Genomic DNA, 9,596 nt, shown 5'->3' with positions numbered 1-9,596 from the left:
CCCCTGGCCCTGGAATTACTGACAGTTGTCAGCCGCCATGTGGGTGCTGGGAATTGAACCCAGGGCCTTTGCCAGAGCAGCCAGTGCTCTTAACCACTGAGCCATCTCTCCAGCCCCTGAGGATTTATTTTGTTTAATGGTTTGAGGGTACACTCTGTCCTGGTGGGGAAGTCATGGTGGCAGGAGTGAGATGCAGCTGGTCACATGGGGTCTGCTGTTAGGAAGCAGAGAGAATGCTGTTGCTCTGCTCACTTTCTCCTTTTATTCGGCTCAGGACCCCAGTCTGCGGGACTGTGCTGCCTACATGGGGTATGTTTTCCATCGGAGTTTCCTAGGTGGTTCTAAATCTAGTCAAGTTGAGAGTCAACGTTAACGACCACACTTGCTGAGCATTGCTGTGACTCTGTCAACCTAGTAAGCACACTGAATGTAATGCTTCATTCCATCTTTGTTTCACAGGTAATAGAGGCTGAGAGACTGGAATGTCAGAGGCAGGAAATCAGGTCCATGTGGGCTGATAGTTCAGCTCAGCATTTTATGCTACGAAACTTAGTCTTCCATTTCCTAACTGATGAGGATTCTCCTGCTGGGACTCTTGCTGTCCCCAGCCAGGACCCAGGATGAAACTATCAGGAAAGAATATAACCCAAAACCCCTCTGAAAACCCAGCACAGTTCCTGGATAGACTTACTGAGGCAGTACACCAGATATGATCCAGATGCTAGAGATGGCAGGTTTACGCTTAACCATCATTTCATCTCACAATCTGCCCTGATATTAGGAGAAAACTTAGATGGCTAGAAAGGGGCCTGGATTACCGCCCCCTGCAGGGAGATCTGTTAGAAATGGCATTTAAGTCTTTAATAGCCGGGAGGAGCTGGCTAGGATGGACAAATTTGTTCTGTCTAAACAAAAACACCAGCTGCTGGCCAGAGCTCTAAGGGCTCCTCCAAAGAAGGCAGTCTCTGGCTCCACTGCGACACAGCATCAGCTGCCAGGACCCTGCTTCAGATGTGGACAGACTGGACACTGGGCCAGACAATGCCCCAACACATGGCCATCACCAGGACCCTGCCCTCAATGTGGACAGAAAGATCATTGGAGGATTGATTGTCCTTCTTTGCCACGTCAAGGTAGGCCAGTCTCGTCTCTGACCCTATCCACTTTGCAGGAGTCCATTACCGATCTTCTGGACCTGGCAGCCAAAGACTGATGAGGCCCTAGTTCCTCAGCCCCCCATCTCAACCATAATCATCACTATGAAGGAGCCCAGGGTAATGAGTACATTAGCTGGTAAGTCTGTTCTGAACCTGTAGGGCCCCTGGGACCAATCACAGCAGCTTCCCATGCCATCAGGAAGGCCCTCCTAGAGGCACTGGCTTTAGCCCTCCCTGACCTAGGATCCCCATATCTTTTATGTGTAACTGAAAATAATGCACTGGCTCTGGGTGTCCTTGGACAAATGAAGGGACCCCCCCGTTGCCCTCGTGGCCTATCTCTCAAAACAACTAGACACCACCGTCAAAGGATGGCAGCCTTGTCTCCGTGCCCTGGCAGCTGCAGCCCTCTGAGCTCAGGAAGCTCTTAAACTCACCCTGGGCCAGCCTATTCTGTTCCTTTCCCCCACCGTCTTAAGGACCTCCTCACCCACTCCTGTCTTAGCATTCTCGCTCCATCTAAGCTTCAACTCTTTCATGCCACCTTCCTTGAAAATCTCTGAATTAGACTCCTGCCCTCCCCTTAACCTTGCCTCACTCCTCCCCTCTGCCACACCACTCACTCATTCATGTCTGGAGACCCTCCAGGAACTCACCTAACGGGACCCCTTGGTTTCTCTCGAGCCCCTACCTGATTCAGATCTAACCTATTTCTGGAGCCCCTCCAGGAACTCACTTATTGGGACCCCTTGGTTTCTCTCCATCCCTTACCTGATTCAGATCTAACCTGGTTTGTGGATAGCAGCTCAACCCTGACCCCTAACTGAATCCTGCAGGGCAGGATATGCTATCGTCCCCCTCCCAGGCATTATTGAGTCTGGACCTTTACCTCCTGGCACCACCTCACAGAGGGAAGAACTCATAGCACTCACCAGAGCCTTAACATTGGCCAAAAATAAAAAACCAATATTTTCACAGATTATAAATATGCCTTCCATATACTTCATCATCATGCTTCTATCTGGAAAGAAAGAGGTCTACTTACCACAAAGGGGACCCCTATTATTAATGGTCCACTAATCCTTAAATGATTGGAGGCATCTTATCTTCCTGCCAAGGTAGCTGTAGTCCATTGTAGGGGCCACCAACCTCTCACTGATCCTATTGCCAGAGGCAATGACCTAGCCAACCAAGCAGCTAGGGAGGCCAGCAAATGCCAATGTTATGCTGCTAACCTGTCTTTGTTAGCTCCATGAGGGTTCATGCCTTCCTATACCCTTCAACAGCATAAATCTCTTTCAGTCAAAGGGGCTACCCCAACCTCAGGAGGATGGATGATTCTTGGGGACAGATATTGCCTACCAGAAGGCCAGGTCTCGTCCATTCTGACACATCTACATAACATCTTTCATATTGGGGTTCACCTGCTTTATAAATTTCTTGAACCCCTCATTTTTACCCCTAAACTCCTTCCCCTTTTCTCAGAAGTCACCTGCTCCTGCCCCATCTGTGCTGCTGTTTCCCCTCAGGGTGGGGGCTGCTCACCCTCTCCTTTAAATCCCACCAACATAGAGGAGCTCTCCCTGGGGTTGACTGGCAACTAGACTTTACTCATATGCCAGGTTTCGAAAAGTTCAGGTACCTACTAGTCTTGGTTGATGCCCTCTCAGGATGGACAGAGGGTTTTCCAACTACAGGGGACACGGCAGCCCTTTGAGCTTATGTATGGCAGGCCTTTCCTCCTGAGCAATCGGCCAAAGCAATCTGCCACTCCAACAATCCTCTCCCCTCCATGACTACATACCAACTTTAACCAACTTTTGCTTACTTTTCCCCCAGCCAGATAAAAAAACAAAACAAAACTGGCAAATATAATGGATGTGGAATGCTCTAACACCAACGAATACCAGGAAATGGCAGCCTGAGAGGACTGCTTCCAGGTCCAGCCTCATCAAAGCCCCTCCCCCTTTTGTCCTCGACCTTACCCAGCAGGAAGTAGCCAGACAAGAAATGCTGTCCCCAATCCCATAACATAAAAGATCCAGGCGACCCCAAACCCAGAAACCATAAGGCCCCTAAGAAGAACTGAGTCAGCCAACTCCCAGCCACCTGCAAGCTGACAAAAGGAGCTCTGGGAATTAATGACCAAATGTATTGTGATCACCAGAGCATGTTCCACAGGCTCACAAACAAGTTTTCCCAAGCCCTTAGCTGTAGTGGGTTCTTGGAACCCTGTAATTGTAGAAAACATGTTTTACAGTAGAGTTTTCCCTGATAAGTTTCACCAGGTACAGACCCCATGCTCTTTCTGAACAGCCTCAAAAACAGCCCCAAACAGCAGAAAAATATTCTCTTTTTCTGCATTCTGCCCCTTTATAAGCTACTGTCCTGCAGCCATTAGGCTGTTGGTTCTTCTTCACACCTGAGTTGAGGACCAGTCCCACCAACCCATTAAACTCTTGCTTTGCCAGAGTCCTCTCTGTTTCTATTTTGTGGTGATCCTGAGCCCTGCCACCCTTTTTTAAAAAAATTTAATTTATTATTTTAAATTTTTATGTGTATGAGTGTATTGCCTGCATGTATGTGGGTGTACCCGTGTCATGCAATGCCACGGAGGTCAGAAGAGGGCTTCAGATTTCCCTGGAACTGGAGTTAAGGACTGTTCATAGCAGCCATGTGGGTGCTGGGAATCGAACGTGGGTCTTCTGCAAGAGCAGTCAGTGCTCTTAACTGCTGAGCCATCTCTCCAGCCCCAACACCCTTTTATCTAACATGTATCATTTTATATTTCCACCAACAGAGCACAGGAGTCCCACTTACTCTGCACCCGAAACACTATTTTCTGTCCTTTCCTTTCCTTTCCTCTTCCTGCCTTCCCATTCTTCTCCCCTCCTCTCCATTCTTATGGATGCAAGGTGGTCTCTCATGGTTTTGGTTTGCATTTTCCAAGTGAGTAGGTGGTGTGGAGCATCTTTCATTTGCTAATTGGTTATTTGAATATCTTCTTTAGGGAAATGTCTATCCAAGTTCCCTGGACCTCTGTGGGCACTGCATGACAAAGATGCACTTACACAACATGCAAGCAATACACTCATTCACATAAAATAAAGATAATAAAATATTTAAAAAAATTATTTTCATTTTATGTGTATGAGTGTTATGCCTGCATGTTTGTAAGTGCACCCATGTGGTACAGTGCCCTCAGAGGACAGAAGAGGGTGTTGAATCCCCTGGAACTAGAATTCCAGATGGTTGTTAGCTGCCATGTGGGTGCTGGGATTTGAATTTGGGTCTTCTATAAGGACAGCCAGTGCTCTTAACCCTGAGGTATTTCTCCAGCCCTAAATAAAAAATATTTTTAAAGATTATTTTAAAAAAAGAGATACTGTGGCCGGGCATGGTGGTGCATGCCTTTAGTCCTAGCACTCAGGAGGCAGAGGCAGGCAGATCTCTGTGAGTTCAAGCAGCCTGGTCTACATAGTGAGTTCCAGGCCAGCCCAACTACAAGGAGACTCTGTCTCAAAAAGACAGAGAGAGAGAGAGAGAGAGAAAGAGAGAGAGAGAGAGAGAGAGAGAGAGAGAGAGAGAGAGAGACTGAAACCAGGGCATAGGTAGATTCTAAGCTACATTTTTGTTGCTTGTATACATATTTTAAGCTCTCTTTAACTCATAGCACTCTTTAAAGAGATATTCTGGTCAATCTATTGTTTCTGAGATTATTTTTTCCTTTTAATTAATCCTCACAGCAGTTTTAGATAGCAGGAAACTATCCTATTTCTGGGACTCCTATACTGAGGCAATGTGGACCAGCTTTCCATCACTATAACAAATTCTTGAGTTGATCAACTTATGAAAAGGAAAGTAGACTTTGGCTCAGGCACAGAGGTTTTATCCCTTAATACACTGAAGGCATGTTGTGGCCCTGTTGTTCGTGGCAGAAGCCTTGGTCAAGTGGTAAAGCAAAGCTTATGGCAGGGACATGAAAGAGAGGATGAGGCTGGGGTCCTACATCCCCTTTGAGGGTACACCACAATTACCCAAACAGAAATTTGAGGACAATTTTGTTAGAATTTAAAGAAAACCCTAGGATAGGTGAGCTGTAAATCTTGGTAGGTTCCCAAAAGAAGAAAATGGATAAGAGAAAGGAAAAAACCATGCTGTTAGATTTTGGAGCCCAGAGAACAGGAACAATAGGAGAGAAAGAAAGACCACATCTGACCTTATCAAAGATACTGTGTTTATAGCACAATGAGGGGCAACAACCTTCCTGTAGGATGGAGGCTACACAAGGAGGGAGGGGACTGGTTGGAGATTATACAGGGTACAGCTGTGGTGGGCTACATATAAGTCAGGACATTCTTGAGAAATTTGTGGGCCCCTCTTCTCTGGACCTATTTGCCCAAGCAAGACAGGCTATCTTGGGAAAGAGGCTGTAACAACGTACAGTCCTCCCAGAGTTCTGGGTGTGGCAGATCAATAAGGGCTGAGCAAGGTCAGCAGGAGTCTCAGAGGACTTCTGGTTTTCTACAGCTGAAGCATTCTATCACATGCTGTCTGAATTAAGCCTGCGTGGAGGTCAGCCACATGGTGACAGGTAGCCATGTGCTGGGAAGGGGGGCTTTACAGAAAATGCAAAGAAGCCCAAAATATCAGAAAAAGCATCTTAAGTTCTGACCAGCATCTGAAAGAAAGACAGAAATTAAAAAAAAAAAAAAAAAAAGGAAAACTTGTACTCAGAATGGTGGTCAGACCCAATAAACCTCACAATGGCATGAAGGGACTGAGCTAGAGGGTGAGAATTCTGGGAATGAAAAGTACAGTATCTCATTACAAGGTAATTATTCCACTTCTCTCTTTAGCAAGGCTTAAGGCAAGCCTGCCTTTTTAGGAGTGGTTCTGCCTTCCTAAAAGGTGATTCCTTGGTTGGGTGATTGACCAGCCCAACTGGAATGTTAGATCTCCACCCAGACCAGATATTTCATTGTCTTGACCTGAAGGAAAGACTTTTCCCTTAATGGGCCTTTAACACTATTGTGCCACAGAGACCTGACTAGGTAGCACCTTCAAGATTTCACCACCTTGAAATGGTGCCCAGTTGGTGCCATTCGGGAGACCCTCCAGATACAAACTGCAACCAGGGCAGACATTTGAAATAATTTTACTAAATGAAGTGCTACTCAAATCAATAAAATATTAGATTTTCTTTGTCATAGGTTTCCTGAAATTGTGACTGTAGGACCCTGAGACCCTCTTCATTCACCCGCTACCCCCCAATCCCTCCAGACCCCCACTAATTGCTCTTTTAGCTTCTGTAAAATGCTTGGCTGCTGCTTTAGACATGCCTAGACATGCCCTGACCCCTGCCTGCTATTCCCCCCACTTCCAGGAAACTATAGATTAAGCAAGCCCAGGCATGAAAACTGCCCTATAAGGTAAAAACGGAGACTCCTGGCCCCACAGATAACAGTCAGCACATTCCACAGCCCTGAGAGTAGCACTTACCAATAAGAAACTTCCAGGGCTGCATCTTATACATCCAATCAGTTTAAAATTATGTTGGTGCGCGCAGGCTCCTTGAACCAACCAAAATGTATCTTTGGTATCCCCCTCCTCTCTTTGTCCAAAACCTATAAAAGGCTCCAATCTCCCTTACTCTGGGCTCTCAGCATGGATCCGTTGAGTTGGTGAGGTCTGAGAGCCCGAGCTTAAGCCCGAATAAACCATAAACCTTTGTTTTTGCATTTTGGTGTGTTGGGTCCTCGGTGGTCTTTTTGGGGTCCAGTGGATGAGGTACATGACCATTACAAAAGAACTTAGGTGCATTTTTCCTGTCTCTGAAAATAAATCTTAATTCTTTTCATTACTTTGCTTATTTTCATCTTTTTAATGGTGGCATCTATCCCGTGCAGGAGCTGGGTTTCTGCAGGTGCTGTGTTACTGCTTCACGTTTCCTCAAGCTCATTTTCTTCCTAGTTATAAAACTTCTACACGATCGATCGCCATCGTAACACCTTGTAGTCATGACCACCACCGTCTGCACCCTCTTCTGGGACAGTTTGTTCAAGTCCAGGGTATATGTATACCAGGAAAAACCAATTTCTTGTTTTAGTTCCAAGAGTTATTCAAGAAAACATGCTGTGAGCCCAAAGACATAGTGTATCTGAGGAACACATTTGATTCCCCTGGTCATTAAGCCTCAGTATCCTTGCTATAAGAGCATGCTTTTATTTTCTGTAATTGACTTTTCCTTTTTCATTCTGCAGAGAACAAAAATGCCTTTAAAAAATCCCATCAGAGGCTAGAGAGATGGCTCAGCAGTTAAGAGTACTGACTGCTCTTGCAGAGGACCTGGATTCGATTCTCAGCACCCTTATGGTGGCTACGAACCATCCTTAACTCCAGTTCCAGGGGAATCTGATGCCTTCTTCTGACCTTCACAGCATTGCATGACACATACATACATGCAGGCAATACACTCATACACAGAAAATAAAAATAATAAAATATTTTTTAAAATCCCATTTAAATCACTTTTTCTCTATTCTTACTCAAATATTAGATAAATATTAAACAAGGAGCCCAGAGCAGACATCCTGAAGTTTCTATTCCTGTGGGTATATTGGAGTATGCGGGGAGGTGGCTGGACCCTGCAGAGGTGAAGGAAGGACCCTGGGGCCCACCTACCTATGTGACCTCAGCCAGGTCACCAAACACTGTGATGTCCAAGAAAAGTCTTCAGAGTTTAGTACAATAGTCACAGGTCTCCCCAAGTTGGCAGTGCTAAGAGGAAAGTTTTCCTGAGAACCAGGATAACTGCAAAATAAAACTCAGCTTTCCCAGATATTCACCACCTGCATACAGTTCCCTAGTATAATGATAAAGCCAATCCTTGCAGGTGGATGCTTCCATTTTATTTGCATGCAGAAGGAAAGGGCACATATTCCTTAGTAAGCGTGCTTTGCATATCCAGCACCAGGCAACCCCAAGACAGTTTAAAAGTCTTGTGCAAACTACGGAGACAAGGCTTCTAAAGGAAAAGGAGGGAAAGGCAGACAAATTGTTCTCTTTCTTTTAGAATTGATTTTAATAATATGTATGAGTATTTTGCCTGTATACCTAACTGTACCACTTGCATACCTGTGCCCCCACAGAGGCCAGAAAAGGGCATCAGATCCCCTGGTACTGGAGTTAAGGACAGGTATTAGCCACCACGGGGGTTCTGGGAACCAAACCCTGGTACTTTGCCTGAGCAGCCAGTGCTCCTAACTGCTGAACAAACTCTCTAGCCCACAAACTAGTCTTTTAAAAATGACCCATCTGTTTGGTAGGCTAAGGCTGAGATCCTAGCAGACAGCCTGAGAGGGTGGGTTCCAACCTCCATTGGTGTAGCAGCTTTGATCTCAGCAGACTGCCAGAGTGCCGAGTTTTGGCCACTCTCTGATAGAGGGGCTGAGAATGCAGGGGACTGCCTGAGAGTCCTGAGATCCTGCCTCCATGTGGTGAAACCTTTGAGAGGGAACTGACACTGATTTTAACTACTCCAACAGCTATCAAAATACCCGAAATCAAATCCTGAATCCATCACTCTAGAGTCCAGCTTTGGAAGACCAAAAAAAATGAGGAGGAACCCAATACAGGGATGTGTTTGGAAGCCCTTGTCAAGAAATTCCAATGGACTCTCATATGAACATTTGAAAATTGCCCTGTTCTGACTTTTTTTCTAGTTCCCTGTCTAGAACTTGTAATGCTAATTACTCTTGCCTTTACTTCTCCTTCACATCTCCTATTCATGATTCAAAGACTTTCTTTTCCTCCTCAAGGTAAGAGTTATGCAATTTGAGAGTCTTGTAGATAAACCCACTGAAGAGGCACTCCAATTGCCTCACCCTGTGTTCCTGTTCAGCATGGAAGAAGCCAGAGCGGCTTGCGTCCCAATTCCCTATTGGCAATTTGGGTAACCTCTTCAGAGGATGGTGTGATAAGAATAGGAGGTAGGAATTTGCTAGGCAGTTAGGGTAACAAGACCCCAAAGAAATGTAGCCAGTTTCTTGGCTAAAACTCACAATGTACTTGGGCCTCTTAGCAACCTACTCCATTCCAAAGGCAAAAAAGGTTGGAGCTTTTATCTAATCCTTCAAAGATTTTAGGATTACCTCTTCAGAAGGGGGAATGTTAGAGTAGCCAAAAGCCCCACTAAAAAAAAATTATCAAAGAAAAAAAAAAGAGAATCCGTTCCTACACCTATATCTTATAAATTACTGCCAATATTTTCTTCTAATAGTTTCATGGTTTCCAGTTTCAAATTGAGGTCTTTGAGACATTTGGAATTGACTTTGTGCAGGGTGAATGATAGGGGTTTTGTTTCATTCTTCTACAAGTGGAGATCCAGTTTTGCCAGCACCATTTGCTGAACATGCTGTCTTTCCTCCAGTTAATGTT

General features: G+C 45.4%; 1 long non-coding RNA gene across 1 annotated transcript in view; it reads left to right on the top strand.

Moving 5' to 3' along the window:
• The first annotated feature begins 1,163 nt into the window (after positions 1–1,163).
• Positions 1,164–9,596, top strand: part of LOC115070935 — a 21,980-nt gene continuing 13,547 nt past the window's right edge. The window contains exon 1 of the long non-coding RNA XR_003850045.1: positions 1,164–1,293. This is a non-coding gene — a long non-coding RNA (uncharacterized LOC115070935). The remainder of the gene's footprint in view (positions 1,294–9,596) is intronic.

The sequence above is a fragment of the Nannospalax galili genome, unplaced genomic scaffold (genome assembly GCF_000622305.1).
Source record: "Nannospalax galili isolate Female #2095 unplaced genomic scaffold, S.galili_v1.0 scaffold54, whole genome shotgun sequence".
NCBI lineage: Eukaryota > Metazoa > Chordata > Mammalia > Rodentia > Spalacidae > Nannospalax > Nannospalax galili.
Note: the sequence above shows the minus strand (reverse complement) of the source record. Positions and strands in the feature narration are given on the sequence as shown.